This window comes from Lathyrus oleraceus, chromosome 3, assembly GCF_024323335.1.
Source record: "Lathyrus oleraceus cultivar Zhongwan6 chromosome 3, CAAS_Psat_ZW6_1.0, whole genome shotgun sequence".
NCBI classification, from domain to species: Eukaryota; Viridiplantae; Streptophyta; class Magnoliopsida; order Fabales; family Fabaceae; genus Lathyrus; species Lathyrus oleraceus.
Window position 1 is genome coordinate 253,541,182 of NC_066581.1, and position 11,316 is coordinate 253,552,497.

Consider the following 11,316-nt stretch of genomic DNA (forward strand, 5'->3'; position numbering starts at 1 on the left):
AGAAATCTGCAAAAAACAGGGCTCTATATAAAGGAAACTCACGCATCAATTCGCTTCTTCTTCCTCTCTTCAAAGTTCTTCAACCTGTAACAAACCTTCAACCATACTCATAATCACAATCCAGCTTCTTCTTCAACCTTCATCAATCTTCCACCACACTCTTCAATCCTTTAACCTGCTACCTTCTTCAACCTCAATTCTCCAACCAAAACCGTAACCGTAACGGTAATCTCCACCTTCACCTAATCTTCTTCTTGAACCAAACTTCATCAAACCTTCACCAAGACCTTCTCTCAACTCTGAACCATTCGAACCTCACCAATCTTCACTCACCATTTTTATCTACACGCAACCTTCCAAGAATGAAACAGAAAAAGGGATTGAAGAGGTAGCAAGAAACCAAAAACCACAACTCCATAGCCAAAAGAGTTTCACAGAATTCAGAAAAAAACTAAGAACGAGAAGAAGAAGAAGGATCATCGGAGCTTACGATTTGGCCGGACTTCGGATCGGATACAGATTCGTTCGAGATCTCGCGGAAATTACTCTGGATTCTTCGTTGATTCATTCTCTTCATCATAACCGCAACCAACCATAACCGTAACCAATCTCCGTTCACCGAACCACCTTCAACCGCTTCCAATCTGCCATCGCCGAACCACCATAAGAAAATTCATTTCGTTCCTCAACAGAAGGAAGAAGAAAACGGAGAGAAGCGCAAGCAAGATCAAGTGAAGAGGATTGAAGGATAATCACCTGGAGTTAACGTCGAATCCGGTACATTTTATTCTCCAAATTGCTTCGCTTCATGTACGATTTCGATTCAGAATTCGGATCCGAACTGTGAACATGAATCCAATCTTGGTTCTCTCTCCGCGTACAAAGATCACGCTCGTGATCGTTTGTCGATTCCGGGAGCCGAAGATTTCACGGTGGGAGTTTAGATCCCGCGTCGTCGCCGCTAATTTTCGGGAAAACTTGCCTCCCTTGAGCTCCGCGTCTGGTTCGCCATAAGCGTAAGGCTAGGGTCTGTTCGCGTGGAACCGGTATGCTCCGTTCACGATCATGACTTGGAAACCTTCACCTTCGCGACCTATACACTGGCCGTCGCCGCTTTGCCTGAAAGAGTTGAACCAGGTCTTTTTTGGAGATGATAGAGTGCAAACTCTGTAGGTTTGCCCAAAGACTCGGGCCTGGGGCCCATGCAAGCAAATATTCTAACACCTGCCTTCTATCCGCACCCCCTGCAGTCACAGGAGGTTGTTTGGGCTTTGGGAGCACTATGGCCCATGCGTTTTCCTACTGCACCCCACTGTTGGGCTTTGCACCCCCATAATCGAAGCCCAATTCCAGGTTTTCTTAAGTTTTTGTTAAGTCCTTAGGATTAAACTGAATTAGTCAATGTAATTAGTTTAATTAGTTAGTTAATTAGTGTAAATGGATTAATTAGCTTGATTTTAGAATGTTAGAATAATTGGATAGTTTAGAATTAATTAGAAATTTTAATTGATATTAGGATTAGTCAATAGTTATTAGGTTAGTAGTATTAGAGATTAATTTTAGGATTAATTGTGAACTATTAGAAATACTGTTAGAGTTAGAAATAATTCTAGGATTAGTCTAAATAGATTTTAGAAGCTAATTAGAATTTTAGTTGACGATAGAAGTCATTTGAAACATTAATTTTAGGATTAGAGTTAAATAATCTCTTAGGAGTTTTGTTTTAGAATAATTAGAATAGTATAGAATTTAATTGATTCTAATTAGGATCTCATAATAGAATTTTAGTTCAATATTAACCCCTAATTGTGAAATGACCATTCTACCCCTAGGCTTAGAAATAATTCAATCTTGCATGCTCCCTTAATTTTAGGACATGTTAGTATTTGATTAAATGAACTTCATGTGGAGTTTGAGCTTCTGTTTTGGATTTTTATCCTCTTTTGACCCTAGGCTTTGACCTAGTGGTTTGGACTTATCATTTGAATTGTGATTTCAGGTTCAAGAATACATCTCCATGAGTGATGATGCTCCTTCATTTGAGCTTAACCATTTGTTGTGGTTGGCCTAACAATTGTGTGTTTTGTAGGCCTTAATGGGGGATTCACTTGTGTTCATGGATTGCTCATTGTTGTCTGATTGGATTTGTCTATTTGTGTAATATTGACTGTTGGTTGTTTGTCTATACAGTTTAACTGATTGTTTTAGATTTTTTCACAGGTACCCTTAGTTGCTCAGTTCTCTTAAGAACTTGCATTGCTTTGCTTATAAGCAATTGGCATTGAGGTATAGAACTTTCTTCTTCATGTAGTCTGGAGACCCGGCTTGTTATTTGGCCGGGCAAATTGTCTGAAGTCCTCCTTAAGAGGCAATGCTTGTGTATGTTTATATTTGTCCCAAGCAGGAAAAGTCCTCATTTGAGGCAATTGGTGGAAGGTAGGGATAAGCAATCTATCCCCCACTATTCTGTGAGTCTTCTCCTTGCTCCCATTACATGGTTGTAGCATTGAGATCCAAGCCCAAGATCTTGTACATTGTACAGTCGAGTCTATGTCCTGAGCGTAGAAGGGTCCCCCCATTCTGGACCCACGCTCCTTTGTCTGATGCTCTCTCTGACCAGAGATAGAAGCAATGAGGCACACCCCTCATCACCTTTCATCAGCTTCACCTTAGCCCCTCGATGGCAAGGTTAAGAGCTAACCTGACCCCGATACAGAGGCTTGTTTGTTGAGGTTGATATGACCCCTCGACTAAAGCCTAGCCCTGATGTTTGAGCCCCTTGTTGGTGTGTTTATTTCATGCTGTATATGTTTGTGTGGTGTGACTGTATCCCCTAGGTTTGCTAGACTCCGCGTAGTCTCGTTTGCATGACAATTAAGGTAGCACGGTTCCTTCGTATAGGACTTCCTTTCTTGCTTGAGCTTTCCTAAAACACAAACAAACATTATCCCTCTTAAGGATACGTCAACTCCTTCTACTACAGGTGAGTAAGTCTCCAAAGGTCGAGCATCCGGTAGATTGCGTAGTGACGTTGTCCACTTAAAAAACACAAACCAACAGGAATAGTTTAGCCGAACTACGACAACTCTGATTCTCAGGTCCAGATGAGATACGTAGGCACGAGATGCGATGTCTTGCCGAGTTTGACTAACAACTAACACTAATTCTTTTCTCTCGCCCTTGTTGCGATTGAGACCTCCCCCTTTTCTTGCCCTAGTTGCAATCGAGACCCTTCTTCTTGTTGCATGCTGTTGTGTGTTTTGGGTTCGGATGCTGACATAATTCCATCAATTGGTTGTCGGGCTCCATGTTTGCCCTTTTGAGTGTGTTTTGGGTTCGGATGCTGACATAATTCCATCAATTGGTTGTCGGGCTCCATGTTTGCCCTTTTGTGTGTGTTTTGGTTCGGATGCTGATGTAAGTCCAGTGATTGGCATTCAGGCTCCACGTTTGCCTCCTTGTGTGCGTTTTGGTTCGGATGCTGATGTAAGCCCAGTGATTGGCATTCAGGCTCCATGTTTACCCTTGCCTGTGTTTGTTTGTGTGCGTGTTAGCCGAGCTACGGATGCTCTGATTCTCCTTCGTCCAAAGGAGATACGTATGCATAGGATGCGATATCCTAGCGAGCATGTGTCGTTTCCCCAGTCCGAACTACTTTGACTTTGATGTCTATGCTTGATAGACTAAGTAGGCCCAGGATGCGATATCCTGCCGAGTCAGTTTCAGTCTGTTTCTTGTGTCTCTTTCAGCCAGTTGTGTGTGTTTGAGCAGTGTTTTAGCAACCATTTCCCTTCCTATTGTGCGTGGATCCCGTCGAGTACGACGGATGCGTAGGGGTGCTAATACCTTCCCTTCGCATAACCGACTCCCGATCCCATTCTCTTTGGTCGCGAGACCATGTCTTTTCCAGGTTTACTCTGAGCGTTTCCTTTCCCTCTTTTGGGATAAATAACGCACGGTGGCGGCTCTGTTGTTCTGTTTTCCCGCCGGTTTTTCGCGTAATGCGACAACAACATCACAAGATTTTACTGAAACATCAACTTTGAGAGGTTAGAAAAAGCAAGCATACAAAAACAATCTTCATCTCTCTCAATATTTCACAAAGCTTTTGCTTGAAACGTAAAACACTTTGTTCTTACTGTTGTAATATTTGCTTATCTTAGAAGCACTCTAGATTACATAAGTTTTTATCTTTGTTGTATTTCCTCAAGTGACTCTGTGTAGTCTGTATACTTGAGAGGACTAAGAGATCTTTCTCTTAGACGTTGTTTGTAATCAATCTTTCAAGATTAGTGGATTAAGTCCTTGTTGAAGGCGAAATCACCTTGGCCGGGTGGACTGGAGTAGCTTTGTGTTATAAGAGAACCAGTATAAAAATCCTTGTGTGATTTTCATTTTGAAAAAGCGCTTATTTTCAAAACAATTCAAACCCCCCCTTTCTTGTTTTTCTCACCTTCAATTGGTATCAGAGCTCTGGCTCTGTTATTGATTTTTTAATCAAACACTTAACAATGCAGCACCAGCATTGCTAAACTGGTTGTTATTCAGTGATTCGGAATTCTCCAGCTCATTTTCCTGACATTCTTTTGTGTTTTCCAACTCATCTGCATCACCATCGGTAGGCAGGGTTTCAGATGTAGAAAGTCTTTCACTAGGGTGTGTTTCGGAATTGTAGAAAGTATTTTGCAGCCTCAGACCATATCCATTGGATAAGTTGCGGACATAGCAATTATTCCAGCACATGCTCCAGTTGCTGCAGTATATCCATCCAAATTTACGAAAGATTGCTGCCTAAGAGAATCACAAGCTTGGAGCAGCTGTGATGCAAAGTCGTTCTTCTCTTGATCATCAACTGAAATCTTGGAAGTGGATGAAGAAAGTTGGGTTTCATTTTTATCATGAACATCAGTAGTTCCATTGTGTCTTGGCATGGAACCGTCACTACCGGGCTGATGCCAACTTCTAAGTATCAATGTGAAAAACATGAAGACTAGGATCGAAACTTCCCCAAGAATCTCATCCGACACACCGTTAAAATTGTTGTCAAAAAACCAAAAGTTCTTCGTATCAGCATTATCCGGAACTGAACTGGAAGTTTAAACGGCGGTGGCGGTAGAGTGAATGATGAAGAGATGAGGAAGCACTTATCTGCTACTGCACTTGATTGATGATGCTGAACTATTTTCTCTATGAATGTCAAGAGCCATTTGACAGAGTTTCTCTGCTTCATTAAATTGCAAAGTTTGAACATTAGCTTCAGCCGGATACCCACAAGCTCCGCCATGTCTTGGGTCTGTACCTCTTGTGTTCTTTTGCTTTTCCAACCAATGAAATTAGATCAAGCATTAATAGCAGGCAGCAACTGTCACTCCAGAGCCAACACTATGCAACTGATGTGTTTTATGATTCCGCGGGAATACCTTCATCAGGTTGGCCAAATATTCTAAGATTCCGGTCCATTGATGCAACTGCCAGGTATTTCAAATCTGGACCAAATATTACACATGTGGATGTCCCTGTTAACAAATCATCTTGGGAGAAGTTGTAAACCTCCTCTACCTCATTAGTAACTTTCTTGCTAGTGTAGCTTTGTTTTCCTCCTAGTGGAAGCCAGAAAGCTGAGTTTTCTGTACCTTCTTTAGCAGGACTTAAAGCAAATCCTGGTCTTAGAAATTCTGCGACCTTTGCTGCTAGCTGCTGCTGTTCAATGGAACACTGATTCCCATGCCAAGTGAAAATTGTAGAGCCAGATTGCAGGATAAAACATTCGGTAGAATTCAATGACGATGGCACAACATCAACTTGCACTGCATTATTGTTATGGATGGAAGTTCCAGAAATTCGGATAAGCGCGGTAGATTCTTCAGTGTATGTCTCATCTGATAAACCTTTGTCTGCTACAAATTCTTTATATCCCGTGCTCAAACCTCCCTTACGGACTACCATGGGTTGGAAAAGAGCAACAAATTATGGTGACTTTTTACCTTCGAATATGCGACCCTGAACAGGTCTACCCTTCAAAGAGTTGGACATTGTATTAGCCAATTTCAAAGCCAGTGTTTGGTCCTCCTCAATGCTGTCTTTGCCAAACCAGCAGCACAAGAAGTAATCTTCTTTCCTCTCACCAGAATGGTATGTGTACAGTACAATGTAACAATCTCCACTATGAAATTTGCCAATATCATCCTTCAGCAATGAGGTCTTAGCACTTTCATTGATTCTCCATACCTCCATCTTTCCACCTTCTTCAAGCAAATATGGATTTTCCTCATTTACTGGGGTACTTTTTGTCATTCCCTTGACACCAATCCCTTGTTGCTTTAGCAATGCTGTAACTTTTCCCTTTTTCTCATCGGTGACAGGACCAGCAGATCCTGATGGCCAAGAATCAAAGTTGGACTTAAACGAACGTGTCTCGTAACCTTGAGTAATCCTTGTTATCCTTGTAGATTTTGGTCTACTTTGGCTTGAAACAAAACTCCTCAGCTGCCTGGCAAACTGCTTTTCGTTCTTCCACTCGTGTTACCCGGCCAAACCAAATAAATATCTCAGCACCACAATCCAGTAAATAGCATCTGTTGTTCTCCAAAAGTGATTTAGAAAGTTCATCTTCCATGGACTTGACTTCACCATTAATGATACTATACAGCTGAGCAGGAATTGCCTCTGGAATGATATCATCCTCACTGATCACCTTTTTTGCAATGGGAGCAAAACCACCCAAAGAGGACCCAAAATTCACCTGAATCTGACTCAGTGTCTAACTTTCCATCATCAACAATTGCAACATCACATTTCCCTTCATGATATTTTTCTTTCAGAAACTGTATAATTTCCAAAGCCCTGGCTCTTTCCTGAATGTTGGAATTTGCACCATTGAATTGATAAATCTTACTATCGGTGTCAAGAATGAACACATCATCATGGTTCAATGAAGACCTTGCAAACGGGACCTGTTTCAATCTGACAACTCTTTTCCCTCTGCATACATACAAACATGTTTCAAACTCCTCCTCTTCAGGTTTTCTAAATTCTGATGCGACACCCCCCTCTAATGGTATAATACATGGCCTAAAATATTACAAAAAATTGTCAGACTCGTGTCCTTGAATCTCTCTGTTGCACAGCTCGTCCTCCAAGAGCTATGTCAAGCTCAACAGCTTTAATGGCGGTTGTTCCAGCCTCATCCTGACTTGTATCCTTTCCAATCCAGAAGTGTAAATCATAAAAATAAGCACCTCCTTTGCCTTGTGATGTCTGCAAGACAATGTATGAATCTTCCATGTAGAATTTCCCATATTCAGATTTGGGCAATGGAACCGGTTGAAGATTCTAAATCCTCCATATTTCAGTTCCTAATCTTTGACCCACTCCATGGAATGTAGGATCCAAAACCTTTGTAGTGTTAGACATAGCTAGATTCTCTAATTTCAAGAACATCACCCCAATTTCCTTTTGAAGCATAAATATTTGACAATAACACATGGGAACCGTCGTGGTCAGGCTGAAGCTAGATGATGATTTGACATATTAATTGGAATTAGTTTTTTTTGGTAGTTTCAGAGTGAGTTCGATTTGGTCCCAATGTCCATTCTGTAAATTTGTAAGCTTAGAAAAATCTCATGATTTATAATGAATATAACACTGGATGTGAATGAAAATTGGTGTCCTTGTAGCAAAACATAGTTGTTCTTTGCCTTAGAACTTCCAAGTATTCATGTGAGATACTTTTAAAATTATGAACTAATCATATACCGTGCGAATGAATGACAATGATTGAATGAATGTGAGAAGGTCCTTGGTCATGAATGAATGATTGGAATATGAATGATTATGTGGGAATCTTTAAACATGAATGAATGGAAAATCTCAATGTGAAATGAAGAAAATATGAATGCAAATTTGGAATGTGAAAAACGTAAAAAATATGAAATAGTAAACATGAACATGAATGAATGATATGAAGGTGAATGAAGAAAGAATGCAAACGAGTGATTGATGGGGAAAAATTTTCAGGGCCAAAATCGGGGTATGAAAATTTGAAACTTGGAAGGTCATCATTCATTTCAAAACATTATAGGTCATTTTGACTGAAACCCTAATTTTGGGTCAACTTCCCAAGGACCTAACTTCCTTATTTTTATGATTTTGAGGTAAGACTAATTGAATTGGAAATAGTAAGATGTCTAATTCAAATGTTATGTTGGACAAAATTTCATAATCCTAAAATACACACATGTGATAATACAAAACATTATAGGTCACTTTGGACCAAAACCATTGAATGTGAAAAAAGTCCAACTTCAAGTGCCTATAACTTTATCATCAAAAATCCAAATGATGTAAAATGTAAGTCCAAATTGATCATCTTGAAACGATCTACAACTTTGATGTTGAACGATTTTACATTTGAGGCTTTCATCATTGAAACAGAAGGGCTAGAAGTTGGTCACTTTTGGGAAATTTTCCAAAGAGAATTTATACATGTTTTGTGCCTCAAACTTCAAGGCCAGTTTTCACAAATTTCCAAACTCCAAATGGATTTTTGCCCAACATAGTTTTTGTTCGTTATGTCAAGACCTTTCCAACCATTACTCACATGCCTATGTTTGGATTTTTTATGTGTGACTCTCGAAGAGGGGAACATTTATGCCCAATTATGCATTTCACTTTGAATTCCCATGCACAAGCCTTTGCAGTTCAAATTGCACGTCCAAACCCTCTTCAAATGAGCTCAACATTCATTTCCAATCAAGTTTAGGCCTCACATGCGCCTGTACAGGCCCATGCATGGAGGACCTAAAGCTTCATGCACACGAGTTTGGCACTTGCTTGCTTGCATCTTAGCTATAAATACCATGCCATGCTCATTCTAAATGGAACCTAAAGGCAACCTGAAACTCTACAGAAGTGAAAACCCAACCTCACTAAAGGAATTCTCATTTTTTATTTTCTCAATTCAAGCTTGAATTTCAACAAAATCAGTTGATCTTCAAGACTTATTCCTTAGCCTTGCATTCATACCACATCTCAAGATCAAATTGGAAGCAAAAGTTGGAAGGAATCGTGCTGATCAAAGTTGCTCTTCAAAGGTATATGATCCAACTGTTTTGATCTGAATCTCATCATACAATGTGAATTGCTTGTGTTCAATTGGTTTTCTGAAGTCCTCGTGCAAGAGGCGAGCCAGTGGTGGCTTTGATTTCATGTTTTAGAGCACTTCCGTTTGCACACCTGGAAATTCAAGCTTAGATTTCTCATTCCATAGAGATCTTGAGGACAATCCAAGGTTACAGGGGTGATGTACATCACCCCAACTTCATTTTGGTATATGGCTCGTGCATTTTAGTTGAGGTTCAAAAACCTGCAACTGGTGGCCGAAATTAGTTGGTCCACCAGAGAAGATGGTGGTTTCCACCACCGTCCCCACGTGGATGGACCATAGCCTTCAGACCTGGCTCCAATGATCTAATCTTGGCCTTTGATTCACATGACTTATTTTAATTCAGTTTGCTTCGCGCTTGACTAATGCCTACCATGGAAGCTCGCTTCTGAACTACTTGATGTGTCCACGTCAATTAATGAACTCAATCAAGCGCTCCCTGATTTTTTTCTTTTTCTAATTTCTGTTTTATTTTCTTTTATTCCTTTTTATTTCAAAAATTCATAACTATTTTATTTGGAATCACAAAAATATGAGACCAACACTAAAATTTTTCTTGAAATATCTAGTTTCATAATCTAATTTTTAATTATTTTTGCGATTCCATTTAATATTTTTTTGTGAATTATTCTGTTTTTAATAGTTTTTAATTCATTTTAAATACTTTTTGATATCCAAAAATTCCAAAAATATTTTCTTAACACGTATGGATTATGATAAGTCTATGAAAAATTTTCTCATCAATTTCTTAATTGATTTGAGATTTATTTGATATTTTAGTTCATTTGTGTTATTTTTCTTTGTTTTTAATTGTTTTAAAATAGTTTCTGTTTTCAAAAAATATTGAGAAAATTTGTCAAACCTTGTTTGACCATGTTAGACTTATGATAATTCAATTGGACTTATTCAAGTTGATTTGAATTGAATTTGAAGTTTGACCATAATTTTGTTCATTTTATTTTATGTTTTATTTTAATTCTAAAGATACCAAAAAATATGTTTGACTTTGTTGACCTCTAATCTTCATTTCTCTTCTGTTTTACATTGGTTGATGTTGATTTCATTCACATTTGATCATTGTGTTTTGATTATGTCATTTGAATTCTCATTTTGTTCATTTCATCTTCATCTCTTTTCTTCTTCTTTTTCTTTTGGCCAATGAGTTAATGATTTGTGGTTAGTCTTGACATATGAGAGGCTTAACCTTCTTTGATACAAATCAAACTCAACTTGATCAAATGTCAAGTGAGTTGCTTTGTGTCCAAGATAGGTTGATTCTTGGTCAAGCAAAAACCTGAAATCCATACAAGGTTTTCCTTCTTTTCTTTTGGCATGGTAAGTTGTAGGAGCTTGGCTTACTAGTCATGATCTCTAACTTGTGTTTGTTTGCCTATAATTTTATTGACCGGTCTCAGATAGGTGTGACTACTACATTAGTCCACTTATGATTGCTTAACATAGCACTAAATTGTCTTATGACACACTAACATTAACTATTAACTACTAACTTTAAATTCAAGCATTTAATTCTTGCAATTTACTTTAATGCAATTTACTTTCTTGCTCATTTAATTCATATTTCTTTTCCCTTTGCTCACTTGAGCTCATATTTTATGTTTATGTCATTTTCCTTTTGCTCATTTGAGCTCATTATTGTGTAAATATATTGTGGCTCTGTGCTTGTTTTGTCTTTGTTTGTGTGAACCCAATGCAAAAAGGAGAAAGGACTTAGAATTAGGACCTTACCTACGCTTAAAGGAGTTCAAGAGTAACTAGGCCTCATGCCTTTAGAATGCTAAATTTGTTGAAGAGCAACTAGGCCTCATGCCTTTAGAATGCTTAATCTTGAAGTTGACTTGAAAGGACCCCTAATCTAAACTCATTCTTTGTCCATTCTTCTTATTGTATTGTGAACTTTTTGATTGTTTGTTCTTGTGTGATAGGGATTCCAAACTTGAGATAGTAAGAAGAACCATTGTCATGAATAGCCAAGTTAAGAGAGATAAGCCAAATGGAGATCCTAGGAGCTTGAATATAATATTTGTTTGATTGCTTGAGTAATTGCTAAGTCCAAAGGAAAGAAGCATCTTGAATCATCTTTATGATCTCAAGAAAGGAACTCCAATGGTTTTATCTCTTCTCTCATCTTTGCA

The 11,316-nt window shown here is 38.7% G+C and overlaps 1 pseudogene; it reads right to left on the reverse strand.

The window, feature by feature from the left end:
* Nucleotides 1-4,850: 4,850 nt before the first annotated feature.
* Nucleotides 4,851-7,476, reverse strand: LOC127126707 (villin-3-like; annotated as a pseudogene).
* Nucleotides 7,477-11,316: the final 3,840 nt, after the last annotated feature.